The 23,002-nt window shown below is 47.8% G+C and overlaps 1 protein-coding gene and 1 long non-coding RNA gene across 4 annotated transcripts in view; one reads left to right on the top strand and one right to left on the bottom strand.

Annotated features, from left to right (window-relative positions):
- Positions 1 to 4,874: 4,874 nt before the first annotated feature.
- Positions 4,875 to 10,304, bottom strand: LOC103877385. The gene is made up of 3 exons (XR_001894678.3): positions 9,932 to 10,304; positions 7,656 to 7,960; positions 4,875 to 5,300 (listed from the first exon to the last, which is right to left on the bottom strand). It is a non-coding gene; the product is annotated as an uncharacterized LOC103877385 (long non-coding RNA).
- Positions 10,305 to 10,322: 18 nt separating this feature from the next.
- Positions 10,323 to 23,002, top strand: part of LOC103877386 (actin-85C-like) — a 39,874-nt gene continuing 27,194 nt past the window's right edge. Inside the window, exons 1-3 of one of the 3 annotated variants that reach the window (XM_021925426.2) lie at positions 10,323 to 10,383; positions 10,961 to 11,064; positions 12,328 to 12,431. The gene's annotated coding sequence lies outside the window, so the exon portion shown is untranslated. Of the gene's footprint in view, positions 10,384 to 10,960; positions 11,077 to 12,327; positions 12,432 to 23,002 lie in introns of all 3 variants that reach the window. The other 2 variants (XM_021925427.2, XM_021925428.2) reach the window with 2 other exon arrangements.

Below are 23,002 nucleotides of genomic sequence, written 5' to 3'. Positions count from 1 at the left end.
CTCTGAGCGGAGTAGACCCTGCCTTTTTTCCCCAGAGATTGAGTAAATTCATTTCACAGAGGCTGGGGTGTGGTTGCTGTGAGCTCAGATTTGGGCTTCCTTGCCCGCGTTGGAATCCTGGCCCCAGCATTTAAAAACTGCATGACCTTGAGTGGACCTACCCTCTCTGTGTCTCAGCTTCCTCTTTTGAAAGATGAGGGTCATTATTATCTTCCTGCCTTGATGTGAGAAGGGCTTCCCAGGCCAATTTGGCGGGAGAGCTCTTGGTTCAGATGTGGACCTGCCTGTCTCAATCGGCCGAGGGTTGCTTTTGGTTTGGTTTCTGTTGGAGCAGCTTTGCGCCGGGCTGCAGGTTCCTCTTCCATACGCCGTGTGTTTGCACAGTGGGTTCTGCAGATGCAAGGCTGTCGCCCGGGCTCTGTCCCACCAGACACGTCTGCCCTCACTCGTCCTCAGATGGAGCCCGCTTCTCTCTGGGCAAGAACAGGGTGACCCAAGAGCTCAGATTAGATAGTGCCAGCCTCTACCATTCTCCAGGTACAGAGTGCATTCTGTTCCCAGTGAAGCCACAGTGCCTGCTCCCTGGGAAGCTGGGCTGGCTTTTGCCCCCTTCCAGAGTGAAGGGCAGCTCAGATCAATTGCCAGGGCCATCTGACCTGTGCTGTACGGGGCATGGCACTGCCCTCTGATAAGGGGCAGGTATCCGGTACCCCAGGACAGGGTCAGTGCAGGAATCCAGTGGGCACATTCAGCGAGGCTGTTTTCCCTTGAGTAGATTCAGTCCTGACACACCCCACCCTCCCCCACCTCAGCCTTGGAAAGCGAGGCGAGGCTTTTGTCAGAAACCACCCTGCTTGCTGTTGGCTCCAGCAGATCTGCTTTCTGGTCCCTGTTTAACAATCTTAACAAACTCAGCACATATCTCTGTCCTGGGAGGAGCTGGGCAGACTGCGGGCACTGTCTTTGATGGCAGAGCTGACTTCTTGGGAAACTGAGGCCTGGGGTTTGAAGCAACTCACCCCAAATGACAGAAGTAGCAACTGGTAGAGGCCAAATTTAAACCTCAGGCGGAGACGTAAAGGGGCAGTGTAGGTCACAGGGTACAAAGTTTGGGTTAGACAGGAGGGTAAGTTTCTGTAATCTGTGGCACAGCATGGTGAGTGACCATAGTTAGGAATGTGTTATATATTTCAAAATTGCTAAGAATAAACTTTCAGGGTTCTCCCCACACCCACAAAAACACACAGGTGATGTTATAGATATGTTAATTAGCTTGATTGATTCATTCTACAATTCACACAGGTATCAAAACATCACATTGTACCTCATACATATAAACAATTATTGTCAATTGATAATACCATTAAAAAATAGAAATGACCAATGAAGATCTGAAAAGCTGTTCAATTTCCCTAGCAATTAGAGAGAGGAAAATTCACATCATGTGATCCTTTGGCAAACTTTATCACATTGGCAAACTTTATCGCAACAGTAGCTCCCGGCATCACCGAGGTCAACAAGAAGCCAGTGTTCTCCTAAACAGCACGTAGGAGTTCTGTGACCCATTCATTCAGGTCAAGAAATTTACCCTGAAGAAATCAAGGGAGGAGGAATATGTTTCGATAACAATGTTCGTGCAAGTATGGTTGATAATAAAGTTTTCTGCTGGGCGCAGTGGTTCACGCCTGTAATCCCAGCACTTTGGGAGGCCAACGTGGGCCGATCACTTGAGTTTCAGGAGTTTGAAACCATCCTGGGCAACATGGCAAAAACCTATCTCTGCAAAAACAATGAAAACATTAGTTGGGCATGGTGACACATGCTTGTAGTCCCAGCTATTCAGGAGGCCAAGGCGGGAGGATCATCTGAGCTTGGGGAGGTTGAGGCTGTAGCGGGCCGTGATTGTGCCATCACACTCCAGCCTGGGCAACAGAGCAACAGAGCAAGACCCTGTCTCAAAAAAAATTAATAAAGTTTTCATATGAAATATACACATAAAAGGATATAGACCAAAACATAAACATTAACGCTATTCATAATTGCACGGTGGAGGTGATCGTGTTTTTGTTTCTGTATTTTTGATAAATGTTATTTTTCAGTAACACTTCTGCAGGATTATAGTAGAGATGAGGAAGGCTGCTTGCACCTGGACAGATACGATGCGTTTGTTTTGAATAAACTAGAGCTTCCTGCCCTAAGCAGGCCGAGGAGGAGGAGGAGGAGGAGGACTTCTGACCAGGAGGGGTGTTTCCTCGCAGGCACTGGTGCCACTGAGAGCCGCGGACTGGGCTTGGCTTCACCGCGTTGCCTGCAGGGAGCGCTGTTTCCGGAGCAGGAGTCAGCTGTGTGCAATTCGCTTCTGCTCAGAGCTCTGTCTGGAGGACTGTCAGAGGCGGATGTCAGTGATAGCGACAGGAGGCAGCCAAATGCCCAGCAGACAGAGGCGGGTTCCCGGTGAAGCCCCACCTCCAAACCGAAGACAGTTTAAGGCCTGAAAGCCAAGTTATCCTTGGACCGGACTGAGAAGTTGTCTTGCTGTTTGGTGTACTTGCCTCTGATGGATCCCCACCCTTCACCTGTTTTACATATACCTACCCTTTCCTAATTGGTTTTCTACACTGTCGTGTCCACCTTGGAGTGGCATCTTTGCTTTAACCATTTTTGTTTGTTTGTTTGTTTGTTGTTGAGACAGTCTTGCTCTATCACCCAGACTGGAGTGCAGTGGTGCAATCTCAGCTCACTGCAACCTCCGCCTCCTGGGTTCAAATGATTCTCCTGCCTCAGCCTCCCGTGTAGCTGGGATTATAGGTGCCCGCCACCATGCCCAGCTAATTTTTGTATTTTTAGTAGAGACTGGGTTTCTCCATGTTGGTCAGGCTGGTCTTGAACTCCTAACCTCAGGTGATCTGCCCACCTTGGCCTCCCGAAGTGCTGGGATTATAGGCGTGAGCCACCACGCCCAGTCTAGTTTTAATCTTTTTTTTGCATACTCACAAACCAATCAGCATGCACTCCCCATCCTGTGCCTATAAAGACTCCAGACTCAGACAGTAGAGGGGAGAGGGCCTGACTTTGGGGAAGACGACCTGCCCTTCCCGGCCCCCCTCCAGCTCCCCTTTCCACTGAGAGCTGTTTTCGTTGCTCAATAAAATTCTCAGCCGTCACCATCCTTCAATTGTCCATGTGACTTCATTCTTCTTGGACGCTGGGCAAGAGTGGCACCCACCTAGTGTGAGTACCCAGAAAGGCTGTCACACTGGCCCTTTGCCCTTGCCAGTGGAGGGCAGCCACACCATGTGACAAGGCAGGGGGACAAGTGAGCTGCTAACACACCTCCATCCACAAACGGCAGAACTAAAGGGGCACTGTAACGCTGCCTCTGGGGCTTTGGGGTCACAGGCACCCTCACCTGGGTGCTGCAACACGCCTAGTCTGGCCGCAGGTCCTGCATGGAGCCTGCTCCTGTGTCTGCACCCAGAGTGGCCGGCCAGATCCCGCACTCACTCGCTCACGTGCTCCCTCCTGCAAGGGGTTGAGCACAAAGAGCTGAGTAGACGAGGCACCCCTTCTGTGAGTCCCATGAAAGGACCAAGAAAAACCTTGCATTATTAGGAGAGGGAACGCCAGGCCATGGCCTGGCCAGATTTTCTGGTCAAGAGGCCTCACGTCCATGCAGACTTGAGGTCTAAATCCCCTCTGTGTGTTTTTTTCATCAGGATGGGCAGATTATTCTCCCTGAGTGCCTCCTCAGTTCACCGATCCACTCTTGCCCCTTTACCAAACCTTGGTCTCCAAATCTCTTAGGAAATCTGGATGTTACCTGGGAAAACCAAGACCGCAGTGACTGGGAGCTGGGGACGGGATGGGTCTGGCTTTTGGAAACTCAATGCCCACATTCAGCAATGACCCACAGACGTGGGCCAGCTCTTTGTTGTCCCAGGAAGTGGGCAGGGGTGGGGGTTTGCACAGGGTCAGTGTTGTCACCTGGACACACAGGGAAGCTGCAAGATGGCTGTTAGCAAGAGGTAACAGGCGAGCCCACCTGGCTGATAGCTTTAAACACCTCCACAACTCGGTGACTCCAAGGTTCCATCTCCAGCCACATCTTTGTCCTGAACTCTGCTCATGAGTCCACACGCCCCTTCTGCACCTCACTCAGCATCTGAAAGGTGACTTGACTTCACATCTCAATCAGTCCTGACCTTTCCCCATAAATGTCAGTTGCTCTAACCCAAAACCTGGTATCATCCTTGACTCCCCTCTCTCACCCCACATTCCATCAGAGGGCAAGCCTGTGGCTGTGCCTGTAAAATGTCCAGGATCTGACCGCTTTCCATCTACCAGGTGCCCCCATCCCAGCCTCTCTCGGCCCCCAGCACATGTCTCCCCGCCTCCTGCCCCCTGCCCCCAGTCTGTTCTTGGCTCAACCGCCAGACTATCCCATCAAAACGTGAGTCAAGTCCTGTCACTCCACTACTCAGAACTTTCCAAGGTCTTCTAGTGTTGCTCAGAATAAAAGCCAGGGTCGTTCTGAGGGCCTCAGCAGCCCTGTGGACTCTCAGACCTCTCCTGCTGCTTCCTCCCACATTGACACAGCGACAGCCACGCCCGCCACCTCCCTGGGCCTCCGGCACTGCTCTGCCCCAGTCAAAGCCCAGTTAGAATTATGGATGCAAATCCCCATGGCCAAGACCATTAAGACATGGACCGCCAAGCTTTCTGGCCAGGGATTTCAGCTGCAGAACTGTTTGCAACACTTAGCTGCAATGGAAGTGCCAATTCTGGAACTGGTTTCTGTGTTGTTGGCTCACTTCTTCTTACCCCTGAGCACACTTGGAAGGCTACAGACTTAGATAAGTGAGGAGGAGGCGGGAGTCTTTTGAATTACATGGTTATTATTTTTTTCTTTAACTGGGAGTGAACTCCGCTCTGTCTTGAGAAAGAATTCATTCTTGACTTGCCTTGCAGATGAGAAATGCTGCTGTGGGGGCTGAGTAGAGGCAGGAACAGCTGCCTTCCCTTTAAGACTTGGAGATGACCCTGAGGAGGGCAGCAAAGGCGTCTGCAGAACCATCTTGGCTGTTCCTCCCTGGACAGGAATGCAGGGAGCTGCAGGGAGGGTCACCATGGACCTCTGTACCTCGGAATACACTAAGATCTCCAGGGTGTGGTGGATCCTGGTGTGATGGGTGCAGATGCCCACGTATCCCACTGTTAGGAGTGTCCTCACAGTTGTATCCTGCCATGTGCAAAATGGCTGCAAGTTCAGGGCTGTGCATTGCAGTGTCCTGTGCAAAAAACTGTGAAAAGATTGGGAACGAGTTATGCAAATCAATAGGTGATTGGTTTATTAAGTGCATCCACATGGCAGAATATTATGAAGCTCTCAAAAAGAACAGGGCAGTCAACTGATGATGAATCACATTAACTTAATAAGGAAGAAAAACCATTTTATTAAATCAAATAGATGGAGAAAAAAAGGACACTAATTCATGATAAAAACTCTCATAGATAGGGAATCAAACTTTCTTAATCTGATCAAAGACATCCATAGAAAACCTACAGCTCGCTTCATACTTAATGGTGAGATATTGGATTCTCTCCCCATAAGATCAAGAACATGGCAAGAATGTTCACTGTCAATTCTTCCAAATGATATTAGAGATCATAGAGATTGCAATAAGGCAAGAAAAAAATTTAAAAAGACATAGATTATGAATAAATAAGTAAATTAGTACAACTTACAAGATTGTTATGTAGGAAAGAGTTAACACAACAGGCCCTAACTACTCTGCTAGGAAAGGTCTGCCTTCAAGGTAGGCCCTTAGGTAGCATCTGGGAATTTAGATGTGGGTAGGGTTCTCACCACTGTGATTGACACGAGTAGCTCACTGTGCCTAGACTGTTGATACAAACAGTATGCCTTTTGGTTCACTTGCTTTCCTTCTGGAACTCTGGAATTTTGACCATGCCAAGCAGAGGCTGGATATGGTATAAGGCCAGCACTCCTGAAAAGTCCTGGCTGCTTAATCCCAAATGAGCTTCCCTCATTGATAACATGTCACACGTATTGTCACAACTTGTTGCTGGGAAAATTAAGCATGTCCTGCATGACCCCACTGGGAGAGACCCTTTGAAGCTTATGCCTGGTCTCCCCCAGACTCCACTCGCATGCACCCTTTCCCTCTGCTGATGTCGACTTTTGTTCTTTCCCTGGAAGCTGCAGTTTTCTGAGCCTTCTTAGGGAATCATCAGACCTGAGGGTGGTCTTGACAGTCCCCCACAATAGTTGTGCAGAAAATCCTAAGAAGTCTACAAAAAAGCTACTAGAACTAATAAGTGAATTTAGTGAGGTTGCAGGATACAAGGTCCATATCAAAAATCTAGTTTATTTCTATTCTTGCAAAAAAGGAATCATATCAATTTTTCGATAACATTTACTGTGTCGAAAACACAGCGGACTTAGAATGAAATTTTAATTAAAAATATGGAAGACTTACTGTATTTTGGAAACCACAAATTATTTCTGAGAGAAATTAAAGAAGAGCTAAATAAATAAATGGGTGTGCCACATTTACATATTGGTGATGTGTTTACATACTGGTTACATATCAGACTGGTGATACAGCACCATTTCATCCAAGTGAGAAATGAAGAATATTTTCAATGAAAAAATTAGCAGTTAAAAAACCAATAAAAATTTTTGAGTCATATAGATACCCAAATGGAGAAAAATGCATTTTGACTCCAACTCGTATCATTTACAAAACTGAAATGGATTATTAATCTAAATGGAAAAAGCAAACCCATAAAATCTTTAAAAATATATGTAAGAAAAGGATCTGGGTTAGGCAAAGATTTTTAAACAGGATGATAAAAAGCACTAACCACAAAAGAAAAGGAAAAAAAGTGGACATTGATGAAATTAGAACTTCTCTTCATCAAAAGAAAATGCTACGAGAATGAAAAGGCAATTCACCAAGAGGGGGAAGTTATTTGCAATGACACTTCCGTGCTCTGGAGGACTCACATCCACATTATATTATGATGGTGCAAAAGTAATTGCGGCTTTTGCTATTTCAGTGACAAAAACTGCAGCTACTTTGTCACCAACTTAATATAAGAGGTTCTGGCCGGGCGCGGTGGCTCAAGCCTGTAATCCCAGCACTTTGGGAGGCTGAGACGGGCGGATCACGAGGTCAGGAGATCGAGACCATCCTGGCGAACACGGTGAAACCCCGTCTCTACTAAAAAATACAAAAAACTAGCCGGGCGAGGTGGTGGGCGCCTGTAGTCCCAGCTATTTGGGAGGCTGAGGCAGGAGAATGGCGTGAACCTGGGAAGCGGAGCTTTCAGTGAGCTGAGATCCGGCCACTGCACTCCAGCCTGGGCGACAGAGCGAGACTCCATCTCAAAGAAAAAAAAAAAAAAAATATATATATATATATATATATATATATATGAGGTTCTTACAAATCATGGAGAAAATGACTGGCACGCTGATGCTTTTAAGATGAGAAAGAGGCTTTGACAAAACGACCAATGTAAGTGAAAACACGCTCAACATCATTAGTTATCGGGTAAATGCTAATTAAAACCACCAGGAGCTACTGCATCTTCACGAGAATGGCAAAGAAAAAGGCTGAGAAGCCTACCTGTTGTAGAGATGTGTTCTCCGGTTGCCGATGGGGTGCACATGGGAACAACCCCTTGGGGAGATTGTGTGGCAGCGTCTCTTACAGCCGAGTGTTCATGTACCCTGTGAGCCAACAACCCTACTCCTGGGAGTGTTCCCAGGGATGCAACCTTCGTGCTCGCCAGAAGACACATGCAAGAACGTTCACAGTGGCATTATTTGTAAATAGTTTAAAAAAGAAACAGTTGGCAACAGCCCGAATATCAATCAGCAGTAGAATGAATAATCTGAAGTACAGCCACACAATGGAAAAACGCATGGCAACTGAAAGAAACCAAGAAAGCAGCAATGGCTACGTCCAGCAGCATGGCTGAGTCTGCACACGGGACGTTGAGTGAAGGAAGCAGACCCGAGACTGTGCGCCATGTGAGTCCCTCTATATGGTGGCCAAGGGCAGGAAGGACTTACTATTATAATTAAAGACAGAGGCATGGTTACCTCCAGGGACCATGGAGCTGGGTGGGATAACCTAGCTGGAAGGGAACAGGGTGCTGCCTTGAGGACACACGAAATATTCCAGGCTTTGGTCCAGTTACTCAGGAGTAGGCAAATGTGAGTCATCCCTCTGCACCTGAAATGAATGCATTTCATGTCTGTAGATGATATCTTTTCACTAGGAAGGGAAGAAAGCCAGGCAGCTCATGCAAATGCACCTGCAGAGGATGAGGCTGGGCTGGGACCAGAAACACAGGTGTGGACAGGGGCCTGCAACAGGAAAGCTGGAAGGGGGTCTCCTGGAGGGAGGTGCTGTTGGGAGGGCAGTGGCTGCAGTGGCTTTTTATAGAGACCCTGCAGATGCAGAAGGAGCTGATGGGGGACAGAGCCCCTGAGCAAACGACAAAAGTGGGAGCTTGGAAACCCAGGCCCCTGCTGATGACCAGCATTTACTGCCCCCTGACCAAGGGCAAGGCCCTCATCTCAGTCCTTGCTGTACAGTGACTCAGACTCCCTGAGCTAGGTAGGCGTCACGCTTGACATTGCTCCCACTTAACAAGGGGGGAATAGCAGTGCCAGGTCTCAATTTTGTCCAGTTCACAGCAAGTGCAGAGCCAATATCCTTATTGCCCAGCACTAGGGTCCTCATGCTTAAGCACGAAGCTGTAAGTTCTGTCTCCCACCACACTCTTTCCTTTCTTTTTTTTATTTTTGAGACGGAGTCTTAGTCTGTCACCCAGGCTGGAGTGCAATGGCATGATCTTGGCTCACTGCAACCTCCACCTCCCTGGTTCAGGTGATTCTCCTGCCTCAGCCTCCCGAGTAGCTGGGACTACAGGTGCATGCCACCACACCAGGTTATTTTTTTTATTTTTATTTTTTAGTAGAGATGGAGTTTCTCCATGTTGGCCAGGCTGGTCTTGAACTCCTGACCTCAGGTAATCTGCCCGCCTCAGCCTTGGCCTCAAACTCCTGGGCTCAAGGGATCCTCCTGCCTCAGCCTCCTGAGTAGCTTGGACTATAGGTGTGTGCCACCACACTCAGATAACTTTTTAATTTTTTGTAGAATCAGGGTTTTGCTATATTGCCCAGGCTGGTTTTGAATTCCTGGCTTCAAGGGATTCTCCTGCCTTGGCCTCCCAAAGTGCTGGGATTACAGAAGTGAACCACAGCACCTGGCCCACACTCGTGCTTATAGCCTTCTGTCTCTTTTTTTTCTGATAGAATTCTAACAGTCCCAAAGCTCTGTCCTCCAGACCCTTAGAATCTAGAGCAGCAAATTTGGAGGAAAAAGAGGGTTTCCCAGTTAAGTCCGGGTGATAACAGTCAACATCTGGTTGGCCATTACGTGATGTTTATGGAGGTGGCATTAGGAACTGGCCCCTGACATATGGAAGTGAGGATGTTAAAGTCCACTACTCCAGCAGGGTGTGGTGGCAGGCACCCATCGGCCCAGCTACTGGGGAGGCTGAGGCAGGAGGATCGCTTGAGGCCAGGAGTTTGTGTACGGCCTGGGCAACGTAGCAAAATTTCATCTCAAATTTGTTTTCACGTGAGCGACTCCACGGAGGCCCCCTGCGTTCACCTCCCAACTGGCAGAGACAGTGCCATCATGCCTGTCAGTCGGGCTTCAGCAGTCCTGACTACCTTCTGTTTGCACAGCCTCAATCCTCTCGTTGAAATGCGCAGCATCTCCACGCTGAGCTGCCCCGTGTCCTTCCACAGCTGCCTGGTACTATCGTTTCAGCCCAGGTGAATGTCCCGCCCACATAGGTGAGCTGCACCTTCCTCTGCCCTTACCTTGTCCCAGCCAGAGGACCTGGACCCTCCTGCCTGCTCCACGTGTGCGGCTACGGCTCCTGTATCCCCAAGAGACCTCCCAGGCCTCCCCTGCTCAGAGCTGAGGGCAGGGATGCCCCATACTTTGAGCTCTCTCTTCAGCCTCCCAGTTTCTCAACCATCCCGGCAAAAGTCTTAGGGCCTCTGTTGTCCTTGGCAGGACAGATCCCTGGAAGGTCACACACTCCAAAACAACCAAAACGACGGATATAGATAAAGTAGAAACACGAGCATAAAAGCAAAAAGGTAATATTCTGGGGCCACCGCTGCCAGGGGCTGATGCCCGCACAGGGCGGGGCCCCTGAGGTCATGGCTGTGTTGCAGCACAGAGCCATTATTGTGCATGATGATGGCCTGAGCCACCCAGAAGAGGCCACCTGACACCCAGCATCCCTGCTCAGGAAGGCAGGAAGGTTTGTAACGCCCTTTAGAGATCTTGGTGCATTTACAAACATCCTGCTCGGCCAGGTGCGGTGGCTCAAGCCTGTAATCCCAGCACTTTGGGAGGCCGAGGCGGGCGGATCATGAGGTCAGGAGATCGAGACCATCCTGGCTGACATGGTCAAACCCTGGCTCTACTAAAAATACAAAAAAAAAAAAAAAAAAAAAAAAAGCTGGGTGTGGTAGCAGGCGCCTGTAGTCCGAGCTACTCGGTAGCCTGAGGCAGGAGAATGGCGTGAACCCGGGAGGCGGAGCTTGCAGCGAGCTGAGATCGCGCTACCGCACTCCAGCCTGGGCGACAAAGCAAGACTCCACCGTCTCAACAAACAAACAAGCAAACATCCTGCTCTACCTAGTTTTTTTGTTAACCGGATTATTCAGTTATATGGAACAATCCATTCTCTAATGAAAAGAGCAGAAGGGTTGTGGGTGGGTTGCATTATAGATGATTTTCAAACAGTTCTTTGTTTCAGTAGCTCTGGTTTGGCCTGGATGTTTTCACTGTTCAAGTCTTTCAGAATTTTTTTTTTTTTTTTAATTTTTAAATAGGAAGTGAGAACATCCCCGAGCAAGACCAACAATTGCTGAATAAACACAAACCCCCTTGAGAATCACTCCGACAGGTGCTGCCTCTTCACCTGGGGATTGCAAAGGTGAGAGGGGAGGTGAGTGCCTCCCGGTGTTTGGAGACTCATATGAGCGTGTGCTCTGGGAGCTTTAAGTTTCTCGTGAGTGAAAGTTCGCGGTTTTAGGTTTTCTCTTGATGCTACTTTTTACCTCTTCCTCCGTCTACTAAGAAGGGTTTCCTTGTAGGTGAAAATGGAACTAAATTAGTTCTGTGATCTTGTTCCATTCTAAAAGCACCTGGAATTCAGTAATTTCTGTGAGCTTGTGCTGAAAAGCAGGCTGCAAAGTCCTGGAGTCAGGGGTCCTGGCAGAACCCTCAGGAGAGAGCTGGGTTTCTGTAACGTGGCTAACACAGACCAGCAAGGCCACATTTAAACCAAGGTTGTTTTTTTTTTTAATTTTAATTTTTATTTTAAGCTCCTGGGCACGTGTGCAGGACGTGCAGGTTTGTTACCTAGGGAAACGTGTGCCGTGGCGGTTTGTTGCACCTATCAACCCATCACCTTGTTATTAAGCCCACGTGCATTAGCTATTTGTCCTGATGCTCTCCCTTCCCCCACCCCACCCCCTGATAGGCACCAATGTGTGATGTTCCCCTCCTTGTATCCCTGTGTTCTCGTTGTTCAGCTCCCACTGATAAGTGAGAACACATAGTGTTTGGTTTTCTGTTCCTGTGTTAGTTTGCTGAGGATAATGGCTTCCAGCTCCATCAAAGTCCCTGCAAAGGACGTGATCTCATTCCTTTTTGTGGCTGCGTAGTACTCCATGGTGTATATGTACCACATTTTCTTTATCTGGGTATGTTTATTAAGGGGAAGACCCAACCATGCACTGTGTGTGGCCACCCGGTAAATGAAAAGTAGGTTGGGATTTTCTTCCAAATATATATATGGGTATGTATATGTGTGTGTATATATATGTGTGTGTGTGTATATATTTGTGTGTATATATATGTACATGGGTAAATTGCATGTCGCAGGGGCTTGGGGTACAGATTTTTCCATCATCCGGGTAATAAGCGTAGTACTCAATCGGTAGTTTTTTGAGCCTCACCCTCCTCCCATCCTCCACCCTCAAGGGGGCCCCATCCTCTATTGTTCTCCTTTGTGTCCGTGTGTACTCAGTGCTTAGCTCCCACTTATGAGTGAGAACATGTGGTATTTGACTTTCTCTTCCTGCACACACACACACACACACACACACACACACACACGTTTCAGTAGCTCTGGTTTGGCCTGGATGTTTTCACTGTTTAAGTCTTTCAGAATCTTTTTTAAATTTTTAAATAGGAAGTGAGAACATCCCCGAGCAAGACCAACAATTGCTGAATAAACACAAACCCCCTTGAGAATCACTCCGACAGGTGCTGGCTCTTCACCTGGGGATTGCAAAGGTAAGAAGGGAGGCAAGTGCCTCCCCAGTGATTGGAGAATCATATGGGGGTGTGCTCCCTTTATAATTTATAATAATAAAAATATATATTTTTCCAAATATATGTATTTCGAATATATTTCAAAATATATTTCAAAAATGTTTGAAATATATATATTTGAAAAAATATATTTATATATTTTAATTATATATTATATATTTTAATAAAAATATATATAAATAAAAATATATATATATACTTGAAATTCACAAACATTTGCATTTCTCACCAGCTGGTTACCACTGCTGGAAGTGAGGTGGTCTCCAGTCAAGGTCTAGGGACTTGACCTGGCTTGATCTGGCTCCACTCCCACTGCTCGATTTAGACTCTGCCCAGACAAACAGCGAGAGTGTAGCCAGATCCAGATCTTACCAGAAGCTCCTTGCTCCCCCGTCCTACCAGGCTGGAATTCACTGTCAATATCCTCCATAGAAGACACAGTTGGCTTCCAACAGCATCAGGGGATGCAGGCAAAGGGGGTGATGGGGCCTGAGATAAGTTTCAGTTCAGCATAGAGGGGGCATCTGTGCCCAAATGACCAACTGGTCGTTGGTAACTGGTATGACTTACTGTTCTCACTGAAAATACTACAGCTCCCCAAGTTTGAAAATAACGTCAAGAATCTTTTCTGGCCAGAATGATGTCTGGCACATAGTAGGTATGCAACCGTTTTAGGATGGATGGAAAATCAAATCCTAAGAGGAAGCTTCCTTCCAGGCTGGTCGTACGTCCTTGTCATAGGTGTCTCCATTGAAACGCTCACCCAGGAGTGGGCAAACTGATTCTGGAAAGGGCCAGGGAGTAAATATTTGGGGCTTTGTAGGCCATGAGGTCTCTGCTGTGATTACTCACCTCTGCCATTGCGGCGAGAAAGCAGCCACAGACAATAAACACAGAATCAAATCAGCATGTTCCAACACAACTTTATTTACTAAAGCAGTCGGTGGGCAGATTTGGCCTGCGGGCCACGGTTTGCCAACCCCTGTGCTACACACGCTCACCGTTCCTACAGGACAGAGACTGCGTCCCCCATCCCCTTAGGATCCAGAACTAGATGTTTTAAGTACATATGTATTAAAACTGCCTCTCCCTTTTACGATTCTGTTTTAAGAACTTTAAAAAATGTTGCAGGATTGTTAGGTATTATGTGAGGAGTAGGTTGAAAGGCTGAAAGTACCAACCTTGCTTCAGAGGGAATAGTGTGTGAAGCCATTTCCTTCCTGAAACTTGGGTTTGGGACTGAGAGGCGTGAGAATTGTGCTCTAGGGAACAGCCACCAGGGGGAGCGCAATGCACACAGAAGTAACTTGCTTTGCACCAAGAAACCAGGGGTGAAATCTGGAGGCTCAAAGGTGCAGGCTATTCCTGGGATATGCTGCGTGCTCACTTGGGGTACGGGAGCTGGGATTCTGGGTGCAAACGAGGGAGCAAGACACTGTTTTCTCACACTCTACCCTTCCAAAGGTTTCGTGGTTTTGATTTGTGCACGTATTACTCCTGCAAATATATGCGTAAGTATTGTACGTGTGATGTCATCAGGACTAGACCAAGACACATGGCACCCAGGGGAACAAGCTTCAGCCCAAATTACTTACATAACTGACTGATCTGTGTTTAGGGAAGGGGCTGAGTGCTATGAGGGGGAGCAGAGGGAGTTCAACTTCACCTGGATCCCCCGAAATTCAGTTCAGGCTCCACCTGCAAGCCCTCCAGGCAAAGCATGGTATCATCCACACAGGACCGTTTTCCAGCTTTCTGTTGCTATTCAAACATATCCCTTGGCCCAAATGACCACATTTTCATCCAGTGGAACCAGGAATACTATACAGCAGGGAAAAACAAGCCACAGCTACACACATCAACATGGGGGCACCACCAGAGGACGAATACAATAAACAGGCCACAGGAAAAAACATACGAGGTGGTTACTTTATTTGCAGAAAGCCCCAAATCAGGCAAAACCAATATCTTCTCTGGGGATATATCCAGGTGTGGCGAAAGTGCTAAAAACAGCAAGAGAATCATTAAGCAAAACGTTAGGGTGCTGGATATCTTTGGGAGGAAGAACTAAACAAGAAGTGTGGAGAATACATGATGTCTTATGCTGGGTAGCAGGTTATTAACTTATTTGTTAAAACAAGGCCAGGTGAGGTGGCTCACACCTATAATCCCAGCATTTGGGAGGCTGAGGTGGGAGGTTAGCTTGAGGCCAGCAGTTCAGGACCAGCCTGGGTAACATAGCAAGTCCCTGTCTCTACAAAAAAAAAAAAAAAAAAAAAAAAAAAAACTGCACCTGTAGTCTCAGCTACTCGGGAGGTGAAATGGGAGGATCATGTGAGCCCCCAGGATGTGGAAGCTGCAGTGGGCTATGATCATGCCATTGCAGTCTAGTCCAGCCTAGTGACAGAGCAAGGCTCTATCTTGTTAGAAAAAAAAAAAAAGGCCAGGTACGATGGCTCAGACCTGTAATCCCAGCACTGTGGGAAGCTAAGGCTGAGGTTTGAGACCAGCTGGGGCAACATGGCAAAATCCTGTTTCTACTAAAAATACAAAATATTAGCCAGATGTGCAAGTGCATGCTTGTAGTTCCAGCTACTCAGGACGCTAAGGTGGGAGGATCACTGAGCCCAGAAGTTCGAGGCTACGGTGAGCTATGCTGGTTCCACTGCACTCCAGCCTGGGCAACAGAGCCAGACGCTGTCTCAAAAAAAAAACAACAAAAAAGTCATCCCTAACGTGTATTACATTACATATACCTTGTTTTACAATATATCATAATAACACAGTATAAAACAAAACTAGAAATAATCCCTTCTGCATGTGTATCTCAGGGTGCAGCCCTGGGGAGACCGAGAAGCTTAGATCTGGGGAAGCTTGCATTTGGCCGTTAGGGTTTGCAGTGGCTTTCTAGAAGCTGTAAGGTTGAATGAACTGCAGATGCTCAGCTCAACCCAGAGAACTGCAGCTGGTGTGGAAATCAGGCTTCGTAGTAGAGTGGGAGGCATGACAAGCTGTAGTGAGAGACGTCGGGTCTGGAACACAGTGACTCAAGGCAGAGGACTGTCCCAGGGCACGGGATCCAGGCTGATGCCCAGGTGCCACTGCACCGCTGGCTCAGATGCCCCCGTGACCCCTGCAGCTCCCGGGGCTCCTGGGAATGCCACTGGCGGTGCCCCACACTGGGTGGTAGCTGCCTTTGTATTTACCCAGCCATGCCTTGGCTCCCTGAGCACTGGGTTGCTTCCAGCTCTGCGTTCCAGCACCTGTAGGACGCATCTGTGGATGCTGGTGGGTGGGATCAGCCGCCATATTACCTGCTCTTTGCAGGAAAGCCTGGCCTTTTAAGTCCCGGGCCTAGGACCTGTCCCAGTTTGACCGGGACTGAGAAGTTTTGGGGGGACATGGTTTCTCTCAATGTTGAAACTGGAAAAAACCAAACCAGGATGAGTTGGTTATTTCACCCAGACTTTGGTACTCAAATATAAGGGCTTGGTTTGGCTAGGACTGCTTTTGTGTCGCAGGAGCTCTCCACGTATCCTGTACGCCTTCTGGAAACCCTCCATTTATTTTGGAAGGAATAGTCATCCCGCATCTCCCACTGGCAGCTCCTGGGGGCTGCCAGCGTTTTACTGAGTGACTCTCAGCTGCCTCCAATCTCGCTAAGGGCAGCTTAAACTAGTAAAATGAGGCTTGAGAGCAATTATTCCTCCCTGAAAGGCTGGAGTGAGGACACAAGAACATGCTTTTCAGACTGGGGAGTCAACAATCACAGCAGATTTCTGTAACTGAAGGTGGTGGTTTTCTTGTCTTATCTTCGACTGGCAGGCATCAGACTCACCTGGGGGTCTTCTTAGACTGAGATTGCGGGGCCCCCACCTAGCGTTTCTCATTCAGGGGATCTGGGATGAGGACTGAGGACTGCATTTCTCACAAATGAAGCTAATTCTGATGGTCTGGGGTCCACGCTTTGAGAACTGTTGTCACAGTGTTAAGGGATAAAGTCTGGATGAGGGGTTATCAGACTTTTATCTATAAGGGGGTCACGTAAGAAATATTTTAGGCTTTGTGGGTGATATGGTTTGGATCTGTGTCCCCACCCAAATCTCATGTGGAATTGTAATCCCCAATGTTGGAGGTGGGGCCTGCTGGGAGGTGATTGGATCCTGGGGGTGGAATTCTCCCCTTTGTTGCTATTCCTGATAGAGTTCTCAGGAGATCTGGTTGTTTAAAAGTGTGTGGCATCTCCTTCCTCTCTCTCCCTCCTGTTCTGGCCATGTAGGATGATCCTGCTTCCCCTTCGCCTTCTACCATGATTGTAACTTTCCTGTGGCCTACCTGGAAGCCAGCACCACACTTCCTGTACAGCCCACAGAACCGCAAACCAATTAAACCTCTTTTCTTTTCTTTTCTTTCTTTTTTTTTTTGAGACAGTCTCAGTCGCCCAGGCTGGAGTGTGATGGTGCAATCTCGGCTCACTGCAACCTCCATTTTCAGGCTTCAGGCAATTTTTTTGCCTCAGCCTCCTAAGTAGCTGGGACTACAGGCGCGTGCCATCATATCTGGCTAATTTTTGGTATTTTTAGTAGAGATGGAGTTTCACCATGTTAGTCAGGATGGTCTTGGTCTTCTGACTTCGTGATCCGCCCACCTCGGCCTCCCAAAGTGCTGGGATTACAGGCATGAGCCACTGCACCTGGCCCTAAACCTCTTTTCTTTATAAATTACCCAGCCTGAGGCATTTCTTTATTGCAGTGCAAGAACAGACTAGTCCAGTGGGCCACATGTTCTCAACTACTCAACTCTGTCGTGGTAACCCAAGAGCAGCTAGAGTGCAAATGAGCGTGACTGAGTTCCAATAAAACTTTATTTACAAAGACAGTCAGTGGGCCAGAATTAGCCTCTGGGCTTTGGTTTGCCAGCCTCTGGTTCAGACCATTACAGTGTGATTTTCAATGATCTCCTTAGCTTCTCTGTGTTTTCCATCTTTGTATTGGTGTGTGGATGACTTTGAGCCAGTTGAAAGCAGACCATGGAAGTCTGGGAAGGACCGTTTGTTTAGAGTATAGATGCAGGGCAGTGTAGCACAGCCATACCAAGGCTTTATAGCTTTCAACAACCATCATGTTATACTCACCGGTCTGTGGGTCAGCTGGGGGTTCTTCTGGTCTGAGCTGGTTTGGCTGGTCTCTCTGAGCTGTCTTGTGCACCTGGGGGTGGGGTCACCTCACAGGTCATCTGATGGTGGATTATCCAAGGTGGCCTCAGCCACATGTCTAGCAGGTGGTTGGCTGTTGGCTGGGCACCTTGGTTCTCTTCCACGTGGCTTCTCCTCCTCCAAGAGGCTAACTCCAGCTCCCACACCAGGGGTCTGAACATAGCAAGGGAGGAAGCTGCACCTCCTCTGATGACTATGTTTGGAGCTCACACAATGTCACTTTCATCACACCGTATCCATCAAAGGAGTCACAAGGCCAGTCCAGATTTAAGCATGGGAAAATAGGCTCCACCTTGTAACAAGAGCAGCTGCAAGGAATCTTTGGCTGTTTGTGATTTACCACTCAGATGGAATGAAAGGATAGGGAATGAAGCTGCTTGGCATTGAATTTTAACTCCAGCTCTCATAGCTGGAGGTCTCACTTCATCCCCCTGAGCCTGATCCGCTCCTGCCCCCAACAAAAAAAAATGAGACTGATGCTACCCAGCCTCAGAAGGTTGCTGATAGGCTAGCTGGATTAATCTAGAAGAGTGTCTGGCACAAGCAAGTCCTCTCCGTGTGGCTGCTGTTATTAATGTCTCAGTGAACCCCTACAGATGTGACAGCACTGGGGGCGTAAAGAATTGAGGACACCCAAGACCATTGGAATGTCCCTTCACATACGTACCCAAGGACTCCCTGCCCAGCTCTGGGCTTTTTCCTTATCTGTTTCCCTGCCTAGAATCTGTTCAAGCCTTCAAAGGTCAACTCACCTTGTAGCCTCTTTTTACAGCCCTTGTTGCATTGAATAATTTCTTTTTTACAAATATCTTTCTCCTATGAGCTGGGAGCTTCTTGAGAGCAGAAACAGGGTCTTGCCCAGAGCCCGTGGTTGTGCCTTAGGGAACATCCTATCCCAGCCCCTTTAAATCATCTGGGGTTTGCTTCACCCTATTTTCCATCAGAAACGTTGGAAGCCAGCCAGCACTTCTCAAGAGAGGAAGGATGTAAGCAGTACACATTCTGCTCCCTTGCAGGTCTATCTTCTGGGACATTGCCATATGGATCTTAGAATAATTTGCTTAAGAAAAACACAGTAGCCAAATTCTGTCAATCCTATCTGTTTCCCATGAGAAGAACAGATCTCATCCTCAGGGCATCAGGGATGTTCAGGCTTTTTGAGAAGAGAGGACAAAGGTGGGCCCCCCAAGGGCATCTCTGTGCACTTGGAGAGATCCAAGAACTTGCTAAAGTAATGTAATAAGTTAGTATTCAATGCACACTTGTAGGGTTGAACTATGCTTTGTTATAAAGGGATGCCAAGATAGTAGAAAGTTTGTGTAGGGAGTAGACAGATACATCATTTCTCCTTCTATAAGGCCTGTTTTGAAAGATTTCTTTCTAACAGATGGACTAGGTGAAGACACGGCTGTCTGAACTTAGAGAGGTATAAGAGATGCAAGGATCGAAATGACTACATTATGTATCCATCCATCCATCCATGGACTTACCACCCATCCTCTCATCCATCCATCCACCCACCCATCCCTCCATCTATCCACCCACCCATTCACCCATCCATCCACCCACCCACCCACCCATCCATCCATCCATTCATCCATTCATCTATCCATCCGTTCAACTCATTCATTCATTCATCTACCCACCCATCCATCCACTCATCTATCCATCCATCCTGGAGCTCACACAATGCTTTGCAAATACTTCAGTCTACCAACTTATTTTCCAATTCTAACCCTCTCCAACACTCCAACATCCCCTTCTCACAATCTCTCTTTCTCTCTCTCTATCTCTCTCTCTTTCTCTGTCCCTCCCCAACTACCCCCTTTTGGGAAATTCAAATTGCCCAAAATGTAATAATATAATAGAGATAACTCCTTGATGTTATTACTGTGATCACCCCTTAGGTACGTACAGCACTTTACAGTTTTACCAAACACAAGTCTTCACATCAGTCCTCTTCTCTGCAGCCACATAACTCAAGCAGTGACAGGACCCATCGGGAACACCAGAGTCATGAGCAGGAAGAATGTCTCCTGTTGCAGCCATGGGGTGCGTCAGGCATGACATGCCCGATGGTGCAGCAGGACACGATGATGTCAGGGCTGCCCCGGATATATTGAACTTTCTGATTTTTGTCTTCTTGTGATGGAAGAAATGATTTTGGATGAAGATGGAGAGAAACAATGATAGGATCAGATCTGTTGTGATGGTTTCTCTGGTGAGGAAATTATTTCATAAGCTTGGAAAATCTGATTCTAACTGGTTCACCCCTTGGAATTGTCTTCCCACTTGGCTTCCACAGGTCTGCATCATGAAGGCCCTTCCCTTTCAGCCAGGACTGTTTTGTCCACCTCCCACTCCCTCTGCAGGCACGCTTGGCAGAGCCTGGACATTTTGGGTTGTCATAACTTGAAAGGTGCTACGGGGATCTAGTGGGTGGAAGCTGGGGGATGGCTACACATCCTACAAGGCACAGGACAGCCCACAGCAGAAAACGATCAAGACCAACATCTCCAGAGGACCATGGGTGTGTGGCTTGGTGACGCGTGGCCTTCCAAACAGAGCTGGTGGGCCCTGACCCACTTTGGCCCAGAAGTTTCTGGCACCTCCCCCCGTCTATGTGACTGCTATTCTGTGACATTTGCACACTGCAGTTATAGCTCAGTGCTCCAGGCAGGACAAGTGACATCACAAGACATGCACAGGCAGCCTCGATGGCACTGATCACAATTGAAAAATTATTAATGACTTTTTAATTTAAAAATAAATTCTGGGCCAGGTGCAGTGGCTCATGCGTGTAATCCCAGCACTTTGGGAGGCCAAGGCAGGTGGATCACCTGAGGTCAGGAGTTCAAGACTAGGTTGGCCAACGTGGTGAAACCCTGTCTCTACTAAAAATACAAAAATTAGCTGGGCGTAGTGGTGCATGCCCATAATCCCAGCTACTCAGGAAGCTGAGGCAGGAGAATTGCTTGAACCCAGGAGGTGGAGGTTGCAGTGAGGTGAGATGGCACCATTGCACTCTGGACTGGGTGACAAGAGCGAAACTCAATCTCGGATAAATAAATAAATAAATTCCATATAATATCTGGCTTCCCAGGCTTCCCCAGGACCAGCATGCCCATGGGGAAAGAAATTTGTCTGAATCCTCCTCACTGTCTCCTCACTCTAGAACAGCACCGTGCCCCTGGGAGGCAGCTGGTAAATATTTGCCGAATTAATACTGATAACCCTCTGAGTGAATCTACCTTAAGCTAAATCTACAAGAGCATTTTCAGAGGATAATCGTGTAGCTCTAATTTTCAATGATTTTCTGGGCATTCCATCCAATGAAGCTCTAATGCCCAGGACCAAGGAAGCCCAATTGCTAAAAATTGGTCAGGACTGTCTTGGTTGCAAGTGACAGAAACCCAACTCAGACCCATTTGGCAGGAAAAAATTCTGTTGGCTCCCTGCGCTAAACAGTGCAGGATAGGCTGAGGTTTGTGCTCCAATGATATCGTAAAAATTCTGTTCCTCATGTCTCTCCTTTGCTTCCCGCGGACTGACTTCCTCCTCAGGGAAGCTCTGGTTGTGGGGCTGCAAGGGCAGCTGCAGGGCAACTCCAGGCTCACTTCAGGTTCTCCCAGATCCTGAATCCAAGGGAAGAGAGTATCCTTCCTGAGAGTTGACCAAGATCCCAGGAAGAAACCATGGCTGACATCACATGCCCACCCTGGTCAAGGGTAGCCGTCACAAATCAACGCAAACTTTGACCTAAGACAATTGAAATGTATTCTGACAGTTTGGAGGTCAGAAATCTGAAATGGGTTTCACTGGGCCAAAATCAAGGTGTCTGCAGGGCCATTTTACCTCGGGGGGGCTCTGGGAACTGGGAGAACCTATTTCTTTGCTCTTTCTAGCTCCTGGAGGTGCTTACATGCCTTGACTCGCTGCCACTTCTCCGTCTTCCAAGCCAGGAGTGTATAATCTTCCAATCTCTCTGACTCTGACCTCCCGCTTCCTCTTATAAGGACCCTCGTGATTATCTGGTGTGCAGCCAGATGATCCAGGGCAATCTCCTCATCTCAAGATCTATAACTTAACTATACCTGCAAAGTCCCTTTTGCCATGGAAGGTCACATATACACAGGTTCTGGACACTAGGATGTGGCAGGAGGACAGGGACCATTATTTAGCCAACTGAAGTAGCCAAGGAGTGGAATAATCTTAATGGTCAGCATGGGTCCTGTGAGCCCTCAGGGCCTACCTCATCCAAATCTTAAGACTGGAGCAGGATTAGAGTGGAAAGAGACGTAGAGACTCTAGGAGGCTGCTGGGCCAGCTTCCAGAAGCCCAACTAGGTCAAGAGGCCATGACATCTACTAGGCACCTCATAGTGGCATCATGCAGAACAGTGACACAGAGGGACCCTGCCTGGACTATGGGTGGGCTCCACCTCTTACCTCTCTGCACCTGTTTGTCACCAGTTCTCTCCCTGATATTAGTTATGTGCCCAGGACAGCACCTAAAACAGGGCAATGCCTTCTTTCCCTTCCTTTTGCATGTCAGTGATGTGAACCAACAGTTTCTGTTCTCAGTAGTTGAACAGTCTTTTCTGGTTTCTTTTTCTTTCTTTCTTTTTTTTTTTAGAGACAGGGTTTTGCTCTGTTGCCCAGGCTGGAGTGCAGTGGTGCGATGTTGGCTCACAGCAGCCTCGAACTGTGCTCGAGCAATCCTCCTGCCTCTGCCTCTCAAGTAGCTGGGACTACAGATGTGTGCCACCACCATGCCTGACTAATTTTTAAATTTTTTGTAGACATGGGGTCTTTCTATGTTGCCCAGGCTGGTTTCGAACTCCTGGGCTCAGGCAATCCTCCTGCCTTGGCCTCCTGAAGTGCTAGAATTATAGGTGTGAGCCACTGCAGCTGGCCTCTCCCAATTTCTGTTATGCTTTCTTCAGATTTTTACTTCTGTGCATTGATAGTCAATATGTGGATTCACAAGTAAGTTTCAGAGCAATGAGGATTTGGAGTAAAGTAGAAACATGCTGCTTGGTTGGCCACATCATTCTGGGGCAAGCTCAGGGATTCAGCCCGTTGGAGGCAAAAGCCTTCCCTGCGCTGAACCAGTTTTTATTCCACTCAACACACCCCAGATGAAAATATTTTGGCTCAGGAGAGCAGTGCAATTACTCATGGCCTCATTTCCCTCCTTCTGTGGGAGTGGAAGCCAACATCAGATGATTTAAAACAAAGCAAAGGGAAAACCACGTTTTTGACATCAGGGCTAATTTCCCTGAATGTAAATGCTATTGTACCAAAGAAAAAATGAA

This window comes from Papio anubis, chromosome 12, assembly GCF_008728515.1.
Source record: "Papio anubis isolate 15944 chromosome 12, Panubis1.0, whole genome shotgun sequence".
In the NCBI taxonomy this organism is placed as follows: Eukaryota; Metazoa; Chordata; class Mammalia; order Primates; family Cercopithecidae; genus Papio; species Papio anubis.
Note: the sequence above shows the minus strand (reverse complement) of the source record. Positions and strands in the feature narration are given on the sequence as shown.